Below are 11,414 nucleotides of genomic sequence, written 5' to 3'. Positions count from 1 at the left end.
TTGGAACCCGGAGCCCGCCTGGCGTTTCCTTCGGGCTTTGGTGGTCAACCAACGAGACGATAATAAATGTAAAGCGCCAAGCGGGGTTGCCAGCAGCGTGCTTTGTTGATATGCGAATGGGTTTTCTGCCCTCTTCCTACCCCCTTCCAGTTGCCTGCAAACAACCTCTTTGGCTGTGCTTTCTGAAAACCTGAGCTCCTTTAGGGGGACTGTGGGGAGGAAGGGTGGTAGAGAAAAGCTGAGAAGCCAAGAGAGAACTTTCCCAGGATTGGAAAGGGGTTGGAAGTCAGAAGAATCCCCTTTGTGGGGACCTGCTGCCCCACTCTCTCTAGAAGTCAGGACATCGGGAAGCACAACTGAGCGTCTCATCTGAGCATTCTGGAGCATCCACGGGCCTCTGCCAAGATGCCCATCCTCAAGATGGCCAGGATTCCTGGGAACATGGAGGAGAGAGTAAGAGGGAATGATGGAGAAGCCCAAGTAACCACTGAGATTGAGCGCCCCTCCCCCTCCTCAGATGGAACCTTGCAGTCTGATTTAAAGAAAATAATGAGAAATACCTGTTTATGGCCTGATACAGCTATTGGCTGTGTTCCTGTCTTCTCTTTCCTGTCCTCACCAACCCAAAACACACCTTAAAAGTGGAAGTGGAAGTTGAGTGGTTTATCTGCTCAATTTGCCAGCTCCCACCCCCTCCCCCACCTTGAGGCCAGAAAGATTCCAGGGCAGGACAGACAGATTGCAAGAGCAGGTGCTCCCAGGAAAGAGTCACTCTGGGAAGGATGGAGGGCAGATGGCAGCCAGGCACAGGCAGAGGCGCTCGGTGCCGGGTCAGGATGAGCCACTGGCCCCAAGGGTCTGCAATTCCCCATTTTGTGGGAGCCCAGGATTAGAAGAGAAGAAAGAGGAAAATGCCCTGACATTGCCGGTGATGCTGCCCGAGCTAGAGGGGGCCTGGGGTTCGTGCGCTTTTTCTTCCCCTTTTATTGCTTTCTCTAAATCTGACAAACCCTTGGGTCTCAGAGCCTGGAGGAGCTGGTGCCCTGGGGGGATGAAAGGGCGGGGATGGAGTGCGTTTACCCCAGCGCTGATCCCAGAGACGCCTGCAGAAGATTAAGATTTGCTCTCCGAGTTTGAAATCTCCCTGCTACCCCTGACCACATCAAAGCACATGGCCGTGGGGGGCACCTAATCCCATCAATGGAATCAAAGCTGGACTAGAAAGGAAATTCTGCCAAGTTGGTGCCGGGGACAAAGCTCACAAGACAAAGTTAAGATACCGGGCCCTGGCCTCCTCCACTGGGGGTTACATCCCCAAAAAGATCCTGAGCCAGTCCACAAGCAGACAGGGGCTGTCCTTTGCTTCTTGAGGAGGCCACTGTGGGAAGGTCAACACCCAAAACCAGGGAAGCCGTGCAGTGTGGGACAGGGCAGAAAGGGACCCTGAGAGGGGCTGGGACTGGTCTGAGTCTCAGTTTCTCCAGCCTTACTTTGAGAAAACGCTTTCATCTTGAGGCTCTTTAACCAGTGTCCCCCAGCACAGTGCTCACGTGTGAGATGGCTTTAGGTTGAAAACAAACAAAAAACGTGGTGTGTATTTTTCAATGTCAGTGTCATAAGTACTGTTGTCACAGTTAGGCAAAAAATGGTTAAAGTGAGCCCACTCACAGCCAGGTATTCAGTCTATACTAGTATGAGTGGTATTCTGATATGACAAAAATGGGGACAGTGGCATGCAAATCAGTAAGTCAGAAAAACACCCCTTCCGGAAGGACCGGCTTTACAGAGACACTGCCTCGAGGCAGTGGCTTTCAAACTTGCAGTCATGCCTCAAGGTAGGAAATATCTACATATGTATATAAAACGTCTCATGAAGCAATTCATACATACTCAAAACAATTTTACGTGGTCCTATTCTGTTCCCTTAAAAAAAAAAAATGCTGCTCTCAAGCTGTTAAAATTTATTTCATTATCCACTCATGGTTATCTCCTACAACTTGAAAAATACCACCAGGGCGCCTGGCTGGGGCTCAGTCAACAGAGCATGCGACTCTTGATCTCAGAGTGGTGGGTTCGGGGCCCCATATTGGGTGTAGAGATTGGGTGTAAAAATAAAATCTTATTTAGGGGCACGTGGGTGGCTCAGCTGGTTAAGCATCTGACCCCTGGTTTCTGCTCAGGTTCGTGGGTTCGGGGCCCGCGTAGGGCTCCACACTGGCAGCACAGAGCCTACTTGGGATTCTTGGGATTCTGTCTGTCTCTCTCTCTCTCTCTCTCTCTCTCTCTCACTCTGCCCCTCCCCCACTTGTTCTCTCCCTCTCTCTCTCTTAAATTAAAAAAATTTTCTAAATACGTAAAATCTTATTAAAAAAAAAAAGAAAGAAAGAAGAAAATACCAGCTTAGAGAACGTGCCAAGATGAGATAGCTCTCAGTGAAAAATGTCTAGGCGCCAACACCCTGTGCTTCTCCACACATTCTCACACTGACCTTCGGACACAGGTGTTATTATTACCCACATTTTATAGGTGAAATCACTCTAGGAAATGCAGGCCTTAGACCTACCCCTTTCCACCGAGTGCCTCCCCCGTCTAGTGCATCTTCCAACGGCCTGCTCCCGGGAAGTAGCTCAGAGAAGCCCAGCATCCAGGGCCACTCATGCCACCTTCCCGCAATGGAGCCTGCCTCTCCAATCTGCCCTGCTGCTTCTGCCCTTTATGCACCAGCCCCCACCCCCGCCCGCCAACAAATGACCCCTAGAAGTCAGGCTCTTTAGCAAGCAGGCCTTAGAGCCCTTGAGGGGGGTGGAGAGGGGAGGGCAGGGTGTGACATGAACAGTCTTAATGTCCCAGATACTCTGACATCCATCTCTGTCACTGGGAGGACAGCCTGCCTTGGGAACAAAATCCCATAGAGCTGGAGTCACTGACCTTGTTCTCTCGCTCCCGCCATTCTAGATTCTTCCCTAGGTCTTCCGCGGCTGCCCTGTTTTCAACTGCAGCCCCCTTTCCAGTCACACCTCGTCCCCCAACCTAGCTTTTTTCCCCTTCCCATAGATCTTCTCTCCTCTATGGGCCACATATCTTACTCATCTGAGTGTATTCTGTCCCCCTGCTGATCTTTGCCTCCAACTCCCAGAATGTAAGCTCCGCAGGGGTAGGAGTTTCTGTCTCTTTCATACGTTACTGTGTCCCAGTGCCTGGCACATAACACACACTCAGTAAATATTTGCCGAATGCCTTTCAGTCCCAACTACACTGCCCTGAGAACCCGGCTTTGCTATTTGGGGCTTGACGGCCCCAAACCCTCCTGGGGGCCCCCTAGGGCCGAGCCACACAGAGGCACTCCCCCAACACTTCCTGATTTCACCAGTTTCCTCTCAGGGGGTGAACACATCCCCCAAGGGCAGGAGGGCTGACATCTACCTTGGCCTCCAATAACCAAACTATTCAAGGTATTCAAAATCAACATCATGTCTTGGTACCGATTCTCTGCTACACATGAACTCCTGCCATGTATCCAGCAACACACAAAGTGCTGTGAAGTGGCGAGGCAGGGCAATAAAACCCCATTTTGCGGACACAGGAAACGGGGCTTGCAGGGATGGAAGGATTTACCCAAGGTCACCCTGTGCTGCTGCGTTCTTTCCACTTCACTCCCCCCACTCTGGACCATCCAGTCTATCAGATGCAAGGTCTACAGTGCCGACCGACCGTGCTGGCTTCTTTTCGGTCTCCCGCCATCCGTCAGAAAGAGTTTGGACACAAGACACAGCATATTTTGTTCGGATGGCAATCTACGTGCATTTCGTTTCCTGGCCCAGGTGGCTTGGACAGAGGAAAGAACCCAGAGCTCAGGAAAGAGACAGGCTGGGCATAAGATCTGTGCTGCAGAAAAGCCACACCGGGGATCACCGGTCTTGTCAACTTGTGGGGCCTTTTTCACCTCCTCACACCTGTGCAACCTTCAATCAGTTCTTCTCTGTCCCTGGGCCTCTGTTTAATCACTGACCAAACTGGAACGTAATTTTCTCTGTGGTTTCTCCCAGCTTCACTATTCCTTAACTGTAGGAAGAGAAGTTACTGACTTTTGGTTTTGTTTCATTTTTTTTTTAACTGTTGCTTACCTTATCTATCTAGGTCACTTGAGAAGACAGGACGCTTGCCCACAAGCAGCAGCAGACAGGTAAATCCCCCAGAAAGGAGTCAATTCTTTGCAAGTGTAATAATTATGTCAGCAATGCTAAGGCAGTGCTTCAAGCTGGGTTCAGTTTTCCTGCGCGATGGAGGTTAGGGAAGAGGCAGGCGGTCTGATACTCTGCTTAGGTTGCACCCTCTGAACTTGACCTAAGGAGTGAGGCCGACAGTGGGGGAAGTTAGGTCACACAGGGAGCCCTAGTGGCCCAGAGTCCCAGCCCTGTCACCCAGGGCTCTCTGAAAGGCTTTCAACGGGCAGGGTAAGTGTCTGGACGATGTTAGAGTCCTTGGTCCAGAGGAGCTAGTAGTCAGGTCTCCTGGGGATTTGACACACCGTTGGCAATTTGTGTCTATGTTCCTCCCCTGCCTCTACAGCCTGAGTAGTCTGGTCAAGCCTGTGATTTTTGTCCCTGTATGTTTTTCCTATTGATCGGGGTGAATATTAGACAAGTAAAATACCCGTCTGGCTCACAGGCTGGCAAAGAGATGGACCATCTCCTTAATCCACATGATAAAGGAAGAGCTTTCTGGATGACCTTGAACAAATCACTCCCCTTTCTTTACCCGTTTCTGTGGCTAGAAAACAAGGATCGAATGGTCATTTTCATTCCCATCAGTCCGCGATTCTGAATTGTAACTTTGGTCACCAAGAATGGGGTTGGACCTTTAGTGCTTATTAATAAACAAATACTCACTCTGGGGGCGCCTGTCCCCCAGTCGGTTAAATGTCCAACTTCATCTCAGGTCATGATCTCGCAGTTCACATACTTGAGCCCCGCATGGGGCTCTGTGCTGACAGCTCGGAGCCTGAAGCCTGTTTCGGATTCCGTGTCTCCCTCTCTCTGCCCCTCCCCTGCTGGCGCTCTGTCTCTCTCTCTCTCAAAAACAAACATTTAAAAAAAAAAAATACTCACTCTGGCTTTGTTTCTTAATTTGAAATTCCATTTTACGTGCAAGGTTAGAAGGGCCATGGGGAAAAGAAAAGTACCTTATCCCCTGCCTGGTTAGCTTCAAGCTGGACATGGTATCTGAGTGTCAAAGATGATTGAGGGGCACTGGGCTCCATGGGTTAAGGGTCCAACTCATGATTTCAGCTCAGGTCATGACCTCATGGTTCACGAGTTCAAGCCCCGCATCGGGCTCTGTGCTGACAGTGTGGAGCCTGCTTAAGATTCTCCCTCTTTCTCTGCCTCTCCTCCCCACTCACACTCTCTGTTTCTCTAAAAATAGATAAAGACTTGGGGGGGAGGGGTAGGAAGATGACTGAATGAGTGCAGAAGTACACAAGATATTGTGGTGCTCTGGCGAAATCCTCTCCATCCTCCAGCGCCCAGCAAATGACCTCACCTCTCCAGAGAAGACTTCCCCAACCCTCCAAATAGGGACCTCTCTGATACCAGGCCTCTATCTCTGGACCAGGTGCTGAAAACCCAGACAGGAGTGAGACACTGTCTCAGCCCTAAGGGGCCCCCCAGCCATAGGGTGAGACACACAGAGAGGCCTCAGACAAGAAGCTAAGTCACTTACTACCCTGGGGGAATCAGAGGTTCCTCAGAGAAGATGATACTAGAATCTTGCCAAAGATATCGAACCTGACTCTGATCCCGTGTCTGGACATAGCTGCTAATTTGCAAAACATACCAAGGACCAGGAGCTTGTTTAACTACATTGGGAGTTTGCAGTTAGCAAAGTTCAGGCTATAGGAAACCCTACAGGTCAAGTTGGCCAGCTTCCTCAACTGATACACTGAAAGGAAATGAAGGAAGATAATCCTAGTGATTGAAAAAAAAACAACAACTTAAAAGATACATCAGTTTTAAAAATGAACAAAGGGGCACCTGGGTGGTTTAGCTGGTTAAGCGTCTGACTTCAGCTCAGGTCGTGATCAGTTCACAAGTTCGAGCCCCGCATCAGGCTTTGTGCTGATAGTTCAGAGCCTGGAACTGCTTCAGATTCTGTGTCTCCCTCTCTCTCTCTCTCTCTCTCTCTCTCTCTCTCTCTCAAAAATAAATAAACATTAAAAAAATTAAAAGTAGGGGCGCCTGGGTGGCGCAGTCGGTTGAGCGTCCGACTTCAGCCAGGTCGCGATCTCGCGGTCCGTGAGTTCGAGCCCCGCGTCGGGCTCTGGGCTGATGGCTCGGAGCCTGGAGCCTGTTTCCGATTCTGTGTCTCCCTCTCTCTCTGCACCTCCCCCGTTCATGCTCTGTCTCTCTCTGTCCCAAAAATAAATAAAAACGTTGAAAAAAAAAAAATTAAAAGTAAACATTAAAAAAATAAAAGTGAACAAAGTTAAACTATAGGGTATAAAGATGCATGAGTAGCTGGTAAGTAAAAATGCAAGTAAGGGGTGGGGCTCCTGGGTGGCTCAGCTGGTTAAGCATCTGACTCTTAGTTTCAGCTCAGGTCATGATCTCGCAGGTTCGTGGGATCAAGCCTTGCATCAGGCTCCGCGCTAACAGTGACAAGGCTGACAGTGACAAGGCAGAGCCCGCTTTGGATCCTCTGTCTCCACCCCTCCCCCACTTGTGCATGCGTGTGCTCTCTCAAAATAAACAAATATTAAAACATTAAAAAAAAAATGCAAGGGGTGCCTGGGTGGCTCAGTTGGTGAAGCATCCAACTTTGGCTCCTGTCATGCTCCCACAGATTGTGGGTTTGAGGTCCCGCATCGGGCTCTGTGCCTGTAGCCTGCTTCAGATTCTCTCTCTCTCTCCCTCTCTCTCTGCCTTTCCCCAGCTCATGCTCTCTCTCTGTCTCAAAAATAAACAAGCACGAAAAAAGTTTTTTAAAAAATCCAAGTAAATGGTAACTATAGGAGTTGCGACTATTCTGGCTGTGGGGGGCCGTACTGAGAAGGGGACACATAAAACAGGTTTCTGGGGTGTCTGGCCAAGTACTCTGACCTGAGTAGTATTCTGCGTATAATTCGTTAAGACGTTGACCTGATTCGTGTGGCTTTCGAATCTGTGTTTGATTGTACAAGGAAAGATGTAAAAATACATCTCTCTAGGCTGGAATATTGGATTCAAACTGACAGCAGGAGGCAAAACAGATCTACTTGCCAAATTCTGCTTTTAAGTTAAATAATATTCATGTACAGGAAGGAAGAGGCCTGACCTAACGTGGTTTATATTTTTAAAAATATCCTGGAGGTTTTAGCTGCCCACAAATGGTCATCTGCCTACGTGGCTCTCAAACTGGAGTGCCAGAGGCCCTGTCTTCTGATCTAGACCCTGGCAGGGAGCATATGGCAAGAGGTCTGAGTGGGGAGGGGAAACTGGCAGTCAATGAAGCTATCTCTGGAGTAGGAGCTTCAGTGCTACACGTCACAATTAAAGAAGGAGACGGACAGACTCAAGTGTATCAGGAGTGGGAGCCTTTGTCGCTCATCTGGGAGGACTGACTGCAACCTTTTGGATGGGGGAGCCAGGGTCATACCGATCTCATCATGAGGGCATGATGACCAGGCCCCACTGTGAAAGGGACTATTATTTTTCACCACCTTGGCAGTCATGAGAAAGATGGGCAGGACAGCTTCAGGCCCCCTGGCTTCTCCAAAGGTCTGGGCTCTGAGGCAGAAACAGAATTTCAGGCCACAGGGTATTTAGGAAACATCTCGTTCAACTTTTGAATTTTGCAACAAGTTGAAGTCCAGGGCATGTGAGTGATTTAATAGAGGTCATGCCATAAACTCAACATAGGTATCCCTTCCTGCCTGTGCCCTCACCCTTTAAGCCAATGACCTACCTCCAGCCCCACCAAGGTGAGTGTAGATACCCATGGGCCTTCAAGGTAACTGTAAGACCTCTGCTCCCGTGCTCATCCCAGTACGTGGGTCTGACCCTTTACCTTTGGGGGCCCACGTTTCCTCCAACATCTGTATGTTGACCTCTTCTGTACCTTGACTCTCTTTTATTGATTTTATTGATTCATTGTCCCCACCTCTATACAGGTGAAATTCTCTGCTCCAGCTTCTACGGGAGACCCAATGCCTCACTGTGGAGTTCCTTCTCATCAGGCATCCAGTTTAAGGCGTAAGATTCAATGCACGATCCAGTAGGTCAGGACCTTTCCTCTTCCTATTTCTGAATATCTAGAATCTGTCTCAATTTGCATTTACTGACAATTCTATGACAACACCGAATCCCTAGCTCAGCATTCCCTTCAAAAGCCAAGAGCATTTCTTCCGTTTATTGGAATCTTAGGGAAAAGATCAATATATTTCCCTGTTCCCAGGGCCCCACATCCTGTCTTCTGATAACCCTAGACATCCCCTCAGAGACTCTGACATTCAGTCCACCTGAAGCTCCCCATGTCCCCATGGTCAACTGTGTGACGGGGGCCTCTGGAAAGGTAATGTGATTTGGGGTCACATTAAGAGAAGCATGGGATGTGGAACGAGGGAGGCCTAAGCTCCATTCAAGAAACTATCTCTGGAGTAGTATTTTCATTGCTGAGGATTACAATTAAAGGAGACAGGCTGAGTGATTCAGAAATTAGAGGCACTCAACATCATGTCATATTAAATTGGGCTGTTTATCCTAGAGATGACTTGGGGAGTGTCATAACCGGCTAGGGGGCCGGAATGAACGGATCACACAGACAGGCACCAGACTCAAACTGTCAGTTCCCAAGAGCTGGGAAAGGACTAAGTGCCCACCAGTTGAGCGATGTGGCTGGCTTCCTCAACAAGAAGGCAGACGGTAAGCACAGGTGGATAACTCACCTTTCAAGGAACAAATAGAAACCAGAAAACACCGGTCCAGAAATTCCAAAGTCCTCTCTGGAAAGTTCTCCCACCCTTAAGACACGCAAAGCCAAGCGACGCTAGAGCCCCTTCCCCCGCTGGCGACGTCAATGCCTCGCGTGGGCTCTCCACCTGGGGCCTCGGTGTCCCCACCGGTATCACAGGGGCCCCATAAAGGTCCGGCCGGCGTAGGACGGCAAGGGGAGCGGGGCCCCGTAGAGACGAACGCCGGTGCCACTAGCGCAGCGCTGCGCGACAGGGACGGAGCGCGTCCAAACAGCGGTCCCGCGAGCCCCAGCGAACTGGCCGGGCCTGCGCTGCACAGCCTGGGGGGAGGGGCAGACTGGAGAACGCCCGGACGGAATCTGAAAAGTAAAAGATGCCACGCAGCTAAGGGACGGCGCACGTGGGGACAACAGACCCCCATCGCCAAGCCCCAACCTCAAGCCCCAGGCACGGACGGGGTTCGAACCCGCGATCTTCGGTTTACGAGACCGACGCCTTACCACTTGGCCACCGCGCCTGACAGCCGAGCGAGCGGTGGAAGCTCTCAGTGGAGGGTAGGCGGCGCAGGCGCAGGAAGCGCATGGCCCCGCCTCCGGCCCCGCCCCCGGCTTCCCGCCCGCCCCTCCAGACCCGCCCCTGCAGACCCAGCTCTGCCAGCCGCTTGGTCGGGCCGGGCCTGGCGCCGGAGTCCTGCCTGCGGCGGGACCCGAACTAGCGGCGCTCTGGCCCGGCCCCGCCCTCCTCCCCGGGAAAGCCGGGAGGAGGCCCGCCGGGGATTAGCGAGAGGCTTCGGCGGGACCGGGAGCCCAGACGGAGAAAAACCACGGCCGATGCTTGCTACGACGCGAGCGGAAGCGGATACCGCGGCCGCGAGCGCCCAGCTGTGTGACCTTGGCCGGGTCTTTTCCGTCGGGTCGGCAGGTTGCGCGGGCAGCTACGGGGCTTCGGGCCGAGCATACCGGGAGCCGAAGGGGCAAGAAGGGCAGTGCAGGCGTGGACGGTCCTGGCTTTGGAAAAACATGTAGGGAGCCGGATGGGGGGATGAGGGCCAGGCTTCTGGGGAGCGGGGAGGTGACTTTCCTTCGCTAACCCCGCAGGAGCGGCAGTCTGGGTAAGGAAAACCTTCCCCGGCTGGTTCACGCTCCGCCCTTGCCCTTCAAACCCTGGCACGGGAGACTCCTGATAAATATCTGTTTAGACAAGATGGCCTTGCCCGGGAGGAACCGACGTGGGCGCACAAGAAGATGCCCCCAGGGATGTTCGTGGCGACAGTGCTAGTGGGAGTGAACCTGGGAGGCGACCTGGATGAAGCTGATAGTCTGTCCATGCCGGGGAACAGGGGGTCACTATTAAAAAGGAATGATCTAGAGTCAAAGGAAGGATTGTCGGCATAGGTAGTGCGCAAAACCACATGTGATTTCAGAAAGGATATCGGACAATAAAACCATTTATTAAAGGGAAAGACGTACAAAGCAGGTACAAGTATAAAGTAGTAAAATATAAAGGAGAGGAGGAGACTGGCTGGAGATAGGGGACAAAAGGAACTTTGTTGGTAATGTTTGGTGTCTATTCTATGAAAGAGGCAAAAAGCTAAAATGGTGGGAATATGAGTGCTTATTATGATCTTTTATACTTTTTTGTAGATCTTGTATTTTGTTTAAAAAAAATTTTTAAAGGCAGTTACGCCCCTCCGTCCGACTTTGGTGTGGCCACAGCCTCTGTTTCAGGAGAGGTGGGTGGGGGTGGGGGGTAGAAGAGCCCTCCTCCTGGGGGCAGGACATGGCCAACTGCAGCCCTCCTGCAGGCCAGCGCCGGGCGAGGGCGGGTGGGGGGGGGGGGAGGCGGCGGGGAGACACAAATCAGACCAATGGCACCATTGCTCACCCTTCCACCGCCACTTCAAAGTCATTCTTGCTTATTTGTAGAACTTTTTAAAAAGTATACAGCGTGGAGATTTAGGGAAACCCAGGAAAGCGATTTTTGTGTGTGCTAAAAAAAAAACCAAAAAACCACACACAGTTTTATCTTGACCGTCTAAAAGTGTGGTGTCTACCCTGTGGACATTATTGTGCAACAAATGGAACTTCTGTTGAAACTATACCCACCCAACAGTAAGTAACTCCCCTTCCCAACCGCTTCCCAGCCCCTGTCAACTACTATTCTACTTTGTGCGTTTCAGAGTTTGACTGCCCAAGGTACCTTATAGGTTGAGTCCTACAGTAAGTAGTTGCCTTCTTGTTACTGGCTTATTTCACTTAGCATAATGTGCCCGAGGTTCATCCGTGTTGTCACAGGACACGATCTCCTTTTTTTAAAGCTCAACGATAGTTCCCTGTGTTTTGTAAATCCATTCGTTCCTCGATGAACAATTAGGTGACTTTGACCCCTTTGCTGTTGGGAGTTGTGCTGCGGTGACACGGGTATGCAATTATGAGATCCTGTCTTCAGTTCTTTGGGATCTATAGCC

At 50.9% G+C, this 11,414-nt stretch overlaps 1 non-coding gene across 1 annotated transcript; it reads right to left on the bottom strand.

The window, feature by feature from the left end:
* Positions 1-9,392: 9,392 nt before the first annotated feature.
* TRNAT-CGU lies at positions 9,393-9,464 on the bottom strand. The gene has a single exon. It is a non-coding gene; the product is annotated as a tRNA-Thr (tRNA).
* Positions 9,465-11,414: the final 1,950 nt, after the last annotated feature.

This window comes from Leopardus geoffroyi, chromosome E1, assembly GCF_018350155.1.
Source record: "Leopardus geoffroyi isolate Oge1 chromosome E1, O.geoffroyi_Oge1_pat1.0, whole genome shotgun sequence".
Taxonomy (NCBI): Eukaryota; Metazoa; Chordata; class Mammalia; order Carnivora; family Felidae; genus Leopardus; species Leopardus geoffroyi.
The sequence above is the reverse complement of the archived record's forward strand: the minus strand, read 5'-3'. Positions and strand labels throughout refer to the sequence as shown.